Consider the following 12667-nt stretch of genomic DNA (forward strand, 5'->3'; position numbering starts at 1 on the left):
GACTGACTGATGAGGTAGCAGGTATCAGAATCGAGATGTGAGGGGGTGCTGAGCACTGAAGGCTTTCAGATCCAGCCAGAGATATGCAACTGGAGCTTGGGTTGCAGAGAGTTTGGACTGGAGTCTGTGTGGCTGCAGAGTCTGCAAGAGTGCTGGAGCCCAAGCTATGGACATTCAGTGACTCTGGGGGACTCTCTGTTGGTTCTCCTTCTCTGACTGTAAAGGGGTGCTGGGCAATTTCTGCTGATAGCAAATCTTTGTCTGCCTTATGGAAAGGAATTACAAAATTTTCTGTTTTACTTCATGACAATAAAATTGTGGTGATATGTATATACTGTTCTGTGCTGTTCTGTGCATAAGTAGGTGGCCCACCCACTGATGACTCGATCCCCTGTAACCCCTTCCCCTGTGACATGGCCATAAAGGTCGACCTCCCTACCCCCTTCCATTCATTCGAGCACATGGAGTTGGGCCAGCTGAAATCTAATGTGTATTAAAGCCTATCGTTCCTCACTCAGTCTTTAGAGTCATTGATGGTGCGTATCAAAAATAATCTTGAATTTTGAATTATAATGAATAAAGTCAAATGAAAATCAGGAGGAGTGTTCAGTGAGCAATCAATACAATATCCCCGAATTAACATTACTTAAGGAAGATGTTTTCTTTTACCTCACACACTTCTGAAAAGCTGTACCTATTTTGGAGTTTGGCAAAGAAGAATTATTCTTTGTTTCTGCAAGTCAAGTGCATTCTTTACGTTTGAATCTGACTGAATACTAATTAATGACAAGTGATCTTATCTTGATAATCTACATTATCAAAGGACATTAAGAAAATTATTATTAGAGTTATAGAGTCACACAGCAGGTAACTTCCCCCTTTGGTCCACTGAATTCATGTTGACCCTCAATCACCCATAAAACCTCCCCCATCACTTCTCAGCTTTTTTCCTCTTCTACCCTCCCACTTGCTACCACTTCTTACTTTGTTAGCCTGAGGTCCTCGCCCTGGCCCCTCCTCACTCCACTCATTTTCTCCTTTCTCCTCCAATCTTTTTATTCAGATGCTTGCCTGTCTCTTGCTTATACCTGACAAAAGGCTCAGGCCTGAAACATTGGTTACCCTTTATTTCCTATAGATGTTACATAACTTGCTGATTTTCTCCAGAACTTTTGTGTATTGCTCTCAATCCAGCACCTACAGAGTTCCTTGTTTAATCCTACATTAATCCATTTTGTATTTTATCCTCCCCAAATTATTTCCAACTCCCTCTGATCCTGCATTCATCTTACCCTGGGGGAAATTCACAGAGACCAATTAACCTAACGATCTGCACGTGTTTGAATATGGGTGGAAATTGGAGCACAGAGAAGAAACCCACATGAATGTAAAGAGAATTTGTAAACTCCACACAAACAGAATAGAACCTGTGTCATCAAAGCAATAAAGCATGTCTACTGCCTGTGGCACTGGATCACGATCATTTCAATCCAAAAATTTCTGGCTTATAAAATATCATTTTCCATGGCATTAACTCCCTGCAGCCTTCCTGGAGACCTGTTACCTCCAGAGAAACTGCATTTGGTTCCTCTCTCTTAAATCCATGCTTGAGGAATTCCAAGCTGGATCTGACTCCAGCTTGGAATAACAGGTCTTCATTTTGTATTTGGTGATGAACGTCAAATACTATAGCTTAAAATAATTCTTCTTTTACTGCAGGTTACTATCTGGAAAGATGAATCTATCATAAGGTTGGTGTTGGGATCTCAGAAAGTCTGTAAAGGCATCTGGCAAATTTTACCAATTTGCTGTCAGGCTTTAACAAATCACTCAGAAGCCATTTTTGGGGTCACAGCAGTGAACACCAGATTTTAGGGACACAAAGGCAGCATTTCATTGAAGTAACGGAGTTATTTGGAATCAACATAGTGCAATGCTAAATACCTGAAATTAAAAAAAAACCAGAGCAAATGACAATAGGGCTAACAATAAAATGTCAATTAAAGTTTAATTTTAAACCATCAAGACAAAACAGGATGAAAAGTTTTTTTTTAAGTAGTTCATGAAGGAACAATGAAAATTTGATATTTGTGGAAGAAGTAAAATATTCATAACTATGTTGCAAATATCTTAGCACATTTTCTAAAAACGACATAAGTATGTCAGAAGAAAAAGTAAGTATATATTTGGATCTGCAAGCTAATCTTTTCGAATGCACTCTAAAAGTTGTCAATCTAATGCAAATGTTGATTCATACTAAGTGTTCAGTTACTTTTACAACAAATCTTGGCTCTTTATGTCTTTCACCTCAGACACAAACAATGCTAAATACAGTCGCATCAAAAGGCTAAATGTCAGACTAAACAACGATGTAGGGAAAATTACCCAAGATACCCGAGTACCCAGGAGTGAATGTGTAGTCAGAATTATTTTTTCCTCTAGCACCCACATTCAAAATTGAATATTAAGCAGTCAAGTCATTCTGAAAAGCTTCATTTATTCAGGTCCAATAAAGGAGATATATTTTCTCAGTGGTAGATGTAGCAACATCATAAGATGTTCTTTATTTCATACATTCTTTAACCTTCTGTTCTCACATTATGCTGCCTACTAAAGAGCGTTGTGCAAGGAACTGTGTCTATTTGTCATTGACTGGAAAATATCTGACCTATTTCATATAAAATCATTACAGTCAGCAGAGAGGGGGAAAAAAAAATCATCCACCATCTACTAAAGCTCTGCTCCTAGAGGTAAAGAGACTATGATATATGTAACTTACTGATCAAACATAAATTGAACTCTGAGATTGAATTACAGCTTCAAACTGAATCCTGAGGTATTTGCCATTATATTCTTTTTCGTATTGATTTTTGTTTTGTCGACTACATTCAGAGTGTGCTAACTGTCTTTGCATGACAAAAGCAATGTGACTCAAGTGAAATAGTACCAACATTGATAATGGTACAGGGATATATGTATTTAATACCGTGGATCAACTGATAGTGTGTAAAAATTGCTATTTGACAGCAGATTAGAGGTAAATAAATTATTCAGTGAACATTGTCAACAAATTAATGTAGTTATTATTATTATTTATGATGAGGTCATCCATCAGGATCCACATTATTGGATTTCAATCATAATCTCAGGAGCCGGATGTGATATTTGAATATTATTAATATGTTTAAAGTTTGTCATTTCCTGCTGTACTGCCCAATCAATCTCATTGTTGAGTTGTGGACTTAATCCAGCTTTATTGATGGCTGAAAACCGCATAACAAAAAAATGTTGTGAAGTCTACAATAAGGTGAAGAAAAAAAATTGAGAACCTTGAAGAGGAATAATGTCAAATAGTCCGTGTCATATATAATTGACCTGCAAAAAGTTACAGCTAAATATCTTGTGTAATACGTGCCAAAAATAATGGCTCCAGTGAAGTGAAGAGAAATTTAGTGAGCTACTGCTATCAGATCTTTTCTCATTCTCTGCTTTCCCCCCTCTCTAATATTCTCATCTTTACTAAATCCTCTTAAATCATCGTTCAGATTTGGAGATTTCCCAAACACCAGGAATGACTTGGCAACCATGATTGTAAATAACCCACGATCAGACCTGACCAGACAAAGACCTTGACCTCATGGAGTGCCAAGAGACTAGACTACATGAAGGTACCAACCTCCCCAAGCCTCAAAAACTAATGGAGACCAATCCCCTATTTCGGCTTCAACAGCAACCCCTCACCCTGTCACTGCCACTCAGAACTGACTGAACCCATGGCCTCCAAAGCAACAGCAGCGCACCAACAACCCTTATCTCTCAATCAACTTCCCTCAACATGACCAATGGTGCTCCTGAAGATGTAAAGTGACCCACAGGCTGTATCAACCAATCTGCTGATGAAAGCTGCCAAATCTGAATACTGAATCCAGGGCTTGACCAGAAGCAGCCACTAACGCAGGAAATAGGACTGAAATGCTGAATATTTTTGTTTAGAGCCATATATTGAAGAACCAACTAGAATGAAAACTAATTCAGATCTGGTATTATACAATGCAGTTGTAGGCTGGGTAAAATAATGAAGAGATGGAATACAGGAAGGTGACTGAAAGTCTAAAGGCATGATACCTCTTTCATCGTAAATCAGACAAAGGACCTGATTGCAAACTTCTAGAGGCAACGTGGAGCCCATTCTCTCATCCCCATCAAAGGTGTTGAAGCAGGGAAAGTAGAGAGCTCCACAGTCTCGTGAGTAAGCATTTCCAGTGACCTTACCTGGACCAACTACGTGGATGCAGTGGTCAAGAGGGAGTACCAATGTCTCTACTTCTATAGAAAGCTTTGGAAATTTGACATATCCCCATTGTGTCTTAACAATTTCTATAGATGCTCCATCAAAAGCATCCAAGTTGGATGCATCACAGCATAGTACAGGAAATGGTGCACCCAAGATCTGAAGGAGTTGCAAAAGATAGTGAATGCTGCTCAAACCTCCAACCTTCCCTCCCCTCCATCAACTTCATCTGTACCTCTCGTCACCTAGGAAGGATAGTCACAATAATGAAGATCCAGGGGGATGTCTCATGATGGGTCAGGGACGGGAAGCAGAATCCCATCTCTTTTGAGAATTGATAAAAAGAGAGAAAGAAAAACAACATTTAATAAAATAACTTTGAAGAAAACATACATTTAAACCTTACCATAATATCTCAAAGAAGAACAAACCTGCAGCAATGACTTCCGGAGTCCAACGAGTCAGAGACAGCAGTCGGGAGCAGAGGCCTCCTCGGAGAAGAAAGCTTGGAGCTGAGGCTCGACATGACCCCCATGTAAGTAGTTCACCCACTGGGTGAATGGTGTCTTTACTGTAGGAATGCACAGATGCTGCTGAAGATGAAGTTGCGAGCATGCACAGTAGACTTGGGCAAATTGGGCGAAGGTGCCGAGGTTGCCAGCACCGCTAGCGTCACTGAAGTCAGACAGGAGCATTCTGACCTGGAGGAAGAAGAAGAAGAAAATACTGATAATACTAGGACTGAGAGTGAATAAAGCCATATAAGTTCAGAAGAAGAGGAACAACAAATTGCTACAACTTCTAGTAAGGGTACAAAAATGAAGAGAAAAAGAAGCACTGTTGAAGATGTAATGAAAGCCTTGGACAAGAAAGTAAAACAAACAAATAAAAACATAATAATATATATTCAGTAGTGATGCAATTGCAAGCGACTATTGTAAAATTGACTGATAAAGGATGTGGAGAAGAAAATGGAGGATGTAATGGATAGAAAAGATGATCTGCAGAAAGAAAGAAATTATGGGAAAAAATGGGCATATCAGAAAACATTAGTAGAAGGAATAATATCAAAATTGGAGGTCTTAAAGAAAGAGTGGAAGGAGCAGAACGGATATCTTTCTACCAGGAACAGTTGCCAAATGTTTTGGGTGAAGACAATGTTAGAAAGCAAATTGAGATTGAGAGGGCACATAGGAGTCTTATGCCTGCCCAATGCTGGATCAAAAGCCACATTCTAACTTGATTAAATGCTCAAGATATCATGACAGAGAAAAAATATTCAGTGCAACAGCAAAGGGAGCAAAGGCAAGAGGAGGACCGTTGGAAGTCGAGAGAGGCAAAGTATTGTTCTATCCAGATGTGTGCAGCATTGCTGAAATGCAGATGGGAATTCAATTCAGTAAAAAGATCTCTTTGGCAGAAAGGATATAATTTTGTCCGCATCTAACGTGGAACAGGCTATGTGAACTAATTGCCAGAACTTAATGATTGAAATGGTTATACATTTTTAAGAAATGTTTTCTTTTACCATTTTTTATATTTCTCTTGCATATAAAGAACAAAATGTTATTACTCTGGGAACACTCCAGGGGACTTAAAAACCAAATGGAACCTCAGAATAATGACATCCTATTTTCCTGATAATGTACTAAATGTTCTTTTTTACCATAATACTATACAGTAATGCATAATTATTCTCTTGCTCTTCTACTTTGCATGGCTCTGTGCATGTTAGAGTTGACTTGCTAGTCTGCTTGACAAAGAATCCTTCTCACTGTGCCAGGTATAATGTGACAATAAATTTTATCTCGAATAGGTTTAGATAAGAAAAATCGATAATAAACATCATAATCTGTTTATATTTTTCTTTCAAGTGCCTGCAAAAATTATTAATCAATATTACTTTTACATGTAATGTGATGGCAAGCTTTGAAATCATGATTTGCTTTATTGATTATTCTGACATGACCTCATAAGATATTTCAAAACATTAATCTAATTTAAATTATCCCTCCTCTTTCAAAGGTCAATGTTGGCTCAGAGGACAGGAGTGGACAAAAATTTTAGGATGGAGAAATGCTTCCTTTCTTCAAGGTCCCCTCACCATTTTCTTCCTTCCTCGATCAGTCAGCAGCCAGGCCCCACCACTTCTTAGCTTTTTTCTCCTCTACCCTCCCTTTTTCCTGCTAGCCTGTGCTCCCCCTTCCCTCCCCTTCATCCCTCCTCTCCTCTCCTTTTCTCCTTAACCACCCCCCCCAACCCTTTTAGCCAACTACCTTTTTTGCAAAGCATGACCAAGGTCCCACACTTGAAAAATTGCTCACATTTTACTTCTTATGGATGCTGCATGACCTGCTGGGTTTTTCCTAGAAATTTGTGTATTCCTTTCTCTTCAGATTTACTAGGTTCTCAAATGTCACTTACCCTGACCATCACTCTACAAAAACCCTCAGCCTATAACTAGTGTTATTTACAGGCTAGCTACCAATCTGGGGAGTGACATTCTAGTAGGAGGCCAGAGATGAGTACTTAGGGCTATAAGGGTGAAGGGAGAGATCAGCAAAGAGAGAGGGGTAAACATTGTGAGGAGGACGTCAAATTGAGAGCAAGTAGTTCAATTAGTTTGGTGAGGAGGTGAGGAGTTGTTAATGAGGTTCAACTAAAGAGGTCATGATCATGTGGAGATGTAATGGTGGGTTAGGGTTAGGGTTAGGGTTAGGGTTAGGGTCACAAAGAGACAAAATGGGAAGTTCAATCCCAAACTGTTGACATCTAATAGAAGGATGAGCTTGAGAATGGAGTAGGACTATCCCAGGAAGGGGAGCAATACCCTTTCTCATCTTTCTCACCCTCTCTCTGTGAATCAAATAACTTTTCTGAACTTAATTAGAAGGAGGTTAAGTTAGGTTAGTTAAGTCAATAGTGATAAGTCAAAGTGTGATTCTGTTTTCATGTTTAAAGATAATTAAATGCAACTTTGGTTTAAGTAACCATTTGTCTTGGTGAATATCTATTGCTTCTGGGTTTTGGGGTCCACTTGGCTCGTAACACTGTTAAACAAAAGTTGCTTTTAATTATCTTTAAACATAAAAACAGAATCACATTTTAACTTAACTAACCTAACAACCCCTTCTAATTCTATGCACACACGTGTGTAATGTGTGTATAAGTTCAGAAAAGTTATTTGGTTCACTTCTCACTTCTCATTCCTCCAAGTTCACTGGTTGCAGGCAATTCTTATACTGTCCACAGAATTTAACATTAATAAGTTCACCAGGCTTTGGTGTTTGAAAGGTAAAGGGTTACTGCTCGGGAAGGTTCTTGTCAGAGAGAGATTTGTTGTTCCAGGACATTCACAACTGATGTACTTCCATCAACCACTTCATTGTCTTGCTGACAAAACTTGCCCCTTCAGGGTTCTCCAGATGATAACCTCTTTCTTTCAGGTCACCATAGAGTTCCTTTTTGATTCACTTATTCCAAGTGAAACATTAGACAGCCAGTCTCCCCTTGCATGAACCACAGGGGCTTTGATCAGGCTGTGTTCCAAATAGGGCTTTCCACAAGCTTGCCAGCTTGTCCTGTTCTAGTTCCAACTGCTGTTGCTAGCTGTAACACTGTAGAAATTCTCTCTCTGAGAGAAAGCCTGTTTGACTCTCTCCACTTGAAAAACCACATGACCCTCTTAGAACAACAAGTTCTCTTCCAGACAATCTGTGGCTCCAACAAGATCTTTCATCTGTTACCTTTTGTAAACAACAATCCATTAGTGAAGTCCTTGAGCACTCTTCAAATCTCTTGCAAAAGCCGTGGAGCCGATATGTCTAGCATAGGGCAGAGCTCCAGTATTTCAAATAAGCTCTGTTTTAAAGTGTTTGTATGTGACCTACTCTAACAAATCTTTCCCAATTTATCTCCCAAAAAACATAGCTATATTCTCTGTCACAACACAATGAAGAAGCTTGGTTAATCTTTGCTCCACGTTTGTTAAAACCCATTAATGAGAAGATTTTTTTCCATTCTCCATTCCAAAGCCATATTGCTCTCCTTTGGCACTTTCTGAAGCTGAATCAAGATCATTGCATCTTGAATTATAATTAACCCTGAGATGAACTTTGTTCAACTTATTGATGGCAACACTGACCAACCCACTGACTAATGTTGCTGCATTTTGCCTCATTTCTTCATTTGTTACATCATTCTAATCCAGACATATTGTTCCTTTGCAGTCCTACTGAACGTATTGTTTCTTATTTAGACTGTTGCAATTTTTTTTGTTCAAAAATGACTCCATAAAGTACCCTTGGGCACTTTGCATTATTAAAGATGACAAGAAGGTGGAGTTGTTCTCACTGTTGGCACTTTGGAAAATAAAGCAGTGAGAAGATCGATCTGGAAGCATGACTCATGATTCAAACCATGTTCCATCTCTATTTTCATTCTTTGTCACCTGGAATATACCTTTCATACTCCACGATGATCCAGATAACCCTCTTTGGAACCTTTCAGTTCAACATCTTCAAACCCACAGCTACAAAGTAATCAAAAAGAATGTTATTGATGCGATGCTCCTTTTTGAACACATCTCCTTCAGTTTCACAGGCAAAATTGGCCTACTGTTGAATACACAAAAAAACCCATAAATTACCATCTCAAGCATAATACTCGACTTCAGGGAACATCTCACAGTGATAATAAAAAACTAGACAAGAAAATATAAATCACTTATAGAAAATAAAGGGTACCAAGTCAGAGAGTAGGACTTTAAAGCTTTGGAACACAGTAATGCAGGTGGGGACCTCACTGGACTGCACAGGCTGTCCCACCTCTGACCTGGTATCTCCTCTCCATAGTTTCCCAATAAAGGCTGAGAGCCCTAGTCTCCTCTCTCAGTCCCAGCCTTGAATCCAGGCCAGAAGCATGTAGTTATGTGCTGAACAATTCAGGATATTACAGCATCTAATCACTTGCTTTGTGTCTGCTGGTGGTTATTGATCGTGCTACAATTTAATATTCTGAATTTTTGCCATGGACAAGGTGATCCGAGTGGAGAAGCTGGAGACTTATCACAAGGAACTTGAGACCTCCGTTAAATTCGACATGGTGATAAGTTTGATCTGCTTTTTTTTTCATTTGTGGGCCATCAAGCCTACTAAATAATATGGGATTGTGAGAAGTAATATGGGGACCCCATGAACCCGCTATTTACTGGTCACCTGATGCGAAGGCCCTGGTGAGTCTGTCGATGACTTTGTGAGGACCATAAGGAAGTTGGGATGAAACTGTGGGTGCAAGGATGTTATGGCAGCAGCCTACCAAGAACAACTCATCCGTGACAGATTAGTGGGATTAGTGGCCAGTTTCTGTTTCAACCACATATGTGAGCAACTCCTAGAGAAGGGCGTTCAGACCCTCTAGGAAGTCATACAGCTGGCTTGATCATTAGAGACAACCCAAAAGAACACTGAGGCCTAATTGGCAAACCACGTGGCCTCCTGATGGGGAGCACGGACGCTGCCATCTTGGGACTCAGGGACCCTGACTGCAGCCATTGAGCACATGAAGTGAACCTACTGAATCCAAACCAAACACCCAAGAAAGAACTACCTGGCCCATAGCACAACCTGTTCAAACTGACGGAGGAAGAGGCACTACACTAAGGAATGCTGCTCTAACCCCCCCCCCCCCTCCAGTAATGTTGCGTGCAGACTGTGACCTGTGTCACTTCAGGTAGTCGAGAATGGAACAGGGGTAATGGGAGGAAGATGACATGGGATGACGTCACATCAGGTGAATCTTCCAGACCCTGCCACATGTAATCCATGGGGGTGGCCATTGCAGTGACTTCGACAATGAGTTGACTCTGGCCTCCATCATGCTGGACTAGAACAGGCCACACTAACTGGCAAGATCAATGATGGACATCAAGGTAAAAGGTCACACCATGGGTTGCCTATTCGACATGGGGTGTACTGAGCACTTAATCCACACAGGCACGGTCCACGCTGCCAGTGTCCCCTGTCAAGTGCAAAGTAGCATTAACATCCAAGTCCCACTCCACGGAAATCTGCGGATGCTGCACTGTTACCCTGACTGTTAGGGGTACTAAGTATAAAAACTTCAAACTGGTAGTCATGCCCCATCTCTGCACACCAGTTATACAGGGGCTTGATTTCCTGTGTCAGCTTAAGCGCATGCTGATGCAGTTTGACAGGCCCCACCCTCCCCTCACGGTCAGAAATAACCATTTCCTGGAGCGCCCACCCTGCCTTCCGAACGCGGAAAATCACACGCCAGAATGCAATCCAGGGTACTTGACCTGTGGGGTGGCCACACTTTTGGTCCCTCCATCCTTCCTGTTCCAGAACTTTGCACTTGACTGCAAAACCTGTAGCCACGAAAAACAGGCAATACAACCCCTGGGGCAGGGATATCATAAAAGCCAAAATGGGGCATCTGCTGGTGGAAGGCATAATTGAACATAGTAACAGCCCCTGATGAAGAGTGGGGAGAAGCACTGGAGGGTCATCGATTATAGCTAGACCATCAATAGGTACACCTAATTGGAAGTCTACCCCCTCCCCCGCATAGCTGACATGATGAATGAGATTGCTCAGTACCAGGTCTTCTCCACCATAGATCTCAAGTTGGTGTACCAACAAATCCCCATCTGCCTGGAAGACCATCCATACACAGTGTTCAAAGCCATCGGCCGCCTCTACCACTTTCTGCGGGTCCCATTCGGCCTCACGACTGGAGTGTCAGTGTTCCAAAGGGAAATGGTCTGCATAGTGGATGACAATAAATTAAAAGCCACTTATCCCCATTTGGATAATGTCACCGCTTGCGACCATACCCAAGAGGAACATGATGAGAACCTGCAAAAGTTTCTGGCCACCACTAAAACCCTAAATTTAACATACAATCAGAAAAAATGTGTGTTCATTACCATGCTGTTGCAATACTGGGGTACATGGTGAAGCATGGTGTCATTGCCCCCAACTCCAAGTGCATGTGCCCCATGCTGGAACTCCCACTGCCCCAGAACTCCATGGCTTTAAAAGGGTGCCTGGGGTTATTTTCATACTATGCCCAGTAGATCCCCAATTACACGAACAAAGCCCACCACCTGGTGAAAACTATCACCTTTCCTCCATGGGCAGAGACCCATAAGGCCTTCGAGAGCATTAAGAGTGAGGTTTCCAAGATGGCAATGCATGCCATTGATGAATCCATCCCGTTCCAGATGGAAAGCGATGCCTCTGACATGGCCCTGGCCACCACGGTGAACCAAGCAGGCAAGCCTGTGGCATTCTTTTCCCGAACTCTCCAGGGTCCCAAACAGGCACTATTGAGAAGTCACAGGCCTGTGCACTACAGGAGGCACTATTTGGCCAGCAGACACTTCACACTGCTGATGGACCAGAGAGCCAATATTTTTATGTTTAATAGTAAGGAGCGGGGAAAATAAAAAAATGACAAAATCCTGAGGTGGAGAACTGAGCTGTCCACCTTCAATTATGAGATCTTGTATCAGCCGGGGAAGGTCAATGAGCCACCTGATGCTCTGTCCAAGGGAACCTGAACCGGGGCACAAGCAGATCACCTCCAAGCCCTCCACGATAGCCTTTTCCACCCCGGGGTCAGCATGATCTACTATTTTGTGAGGGCCTGCAACCCCCCCTCCCCCCTATTCAGTGAAAGAGATCAGGGAGCTGACTTGTAACTGGTTGGTCCGCACTTCTACTGGCTGGTGGGAGCTCATTTGATCAAGGCCAATCGCACCTTTGAACATCTCAGTATGGACTTCAAGGGCCCCCTTCCATCCACAAATAGAAACGTGTACTTCCTGAATATCGTGGATGAGTTCTCATGCTTCCTATTTGCAATCCCCTGGCCAGACATGACCACACTCATTGTCATTAAAGCCTTCCACAATCTCTTCACTTTGTTTGGATACCCCAGTTACATTCACAGTGATCAGGGGTCATCATTCATGAGTGAGGAGCTGCATCAGTACTTCTATCCAAGGAGATAGCCTCAAGCATAATCATCAGTTACAACCCCAGCGGAACAGGCAGGTAGAAAGGGAAAGTGGCACAATCTGGTCAAGTCAAAAAAGATCTCCATCTCCCAGTGGCAAGAGGTCCCGGAAGTGCTACACACCACCAGGTCCCTACCCTGTACGGTCATGAACGCCACCCAACATGAGAAACTGTTCTATTCCCTTGGAGGTCGACATTGGGAACCACGCTGCCAGAGTGGTTGATGATCCCTGGTCCGGTGCTTCTCTGTAGATATGTTAGGTCCCACAATGTGGACCTGCTGGTCAAGGAAATGCACCTCCTGCATGCAAACCCCTAGTACACCCACGTA

At 41.8% G+C, this 12667-nt stretch overlaps 1 long non-coding RNA gene across 7 annotated transcripts in view; it reads right to left on the minus strand.

Moving 5' to 3' along the window:
* The window catches only part of LOC138757685 (uncharacterized), a 74885-nt gene that overhangs the window by 17672 nt on the left and 44546 nt on the right, over positions 1–12667 (minus strand). For 4 of the 7 annotated variants that reach the window (XR_011353820.1, XR_011353818.1, XR_011353819.1 and 1 more), the window contains 2 exons: positions 8753–8822; positions 4723–4992 (listed from right to left, as the gene is read on the minus strand). This is a non-coding gene — a long non-coding RNA (uncharacterized lncRNA). Of the gene's footprint in view, positions 1–2205; positions 4616–4722; positions 4993–8741; positions 8823–12667 lie in introns of those variants that run through there. The other 3 variants (XR_011353822.1, XR_011353821.1, XR_011353824.1) reach the window with 3 other exon arrangements.

Source organism: Narcine bancroftii, chromosome 3 (genome assembly GCF_036971445.1).
Source record: "Narcine bancroftii isolate sNarBan1 chromosome 3, sNarBan1.hap1, whole genome shotgun sequence".
Classification (NCBI taxonomy): domain Eukaryota; kingdom Metazoa; phylum Chordata; class Chondrichthyes; order Torpediniformes; family Narcinidae; genus Narcine; species Narcine bancroftii.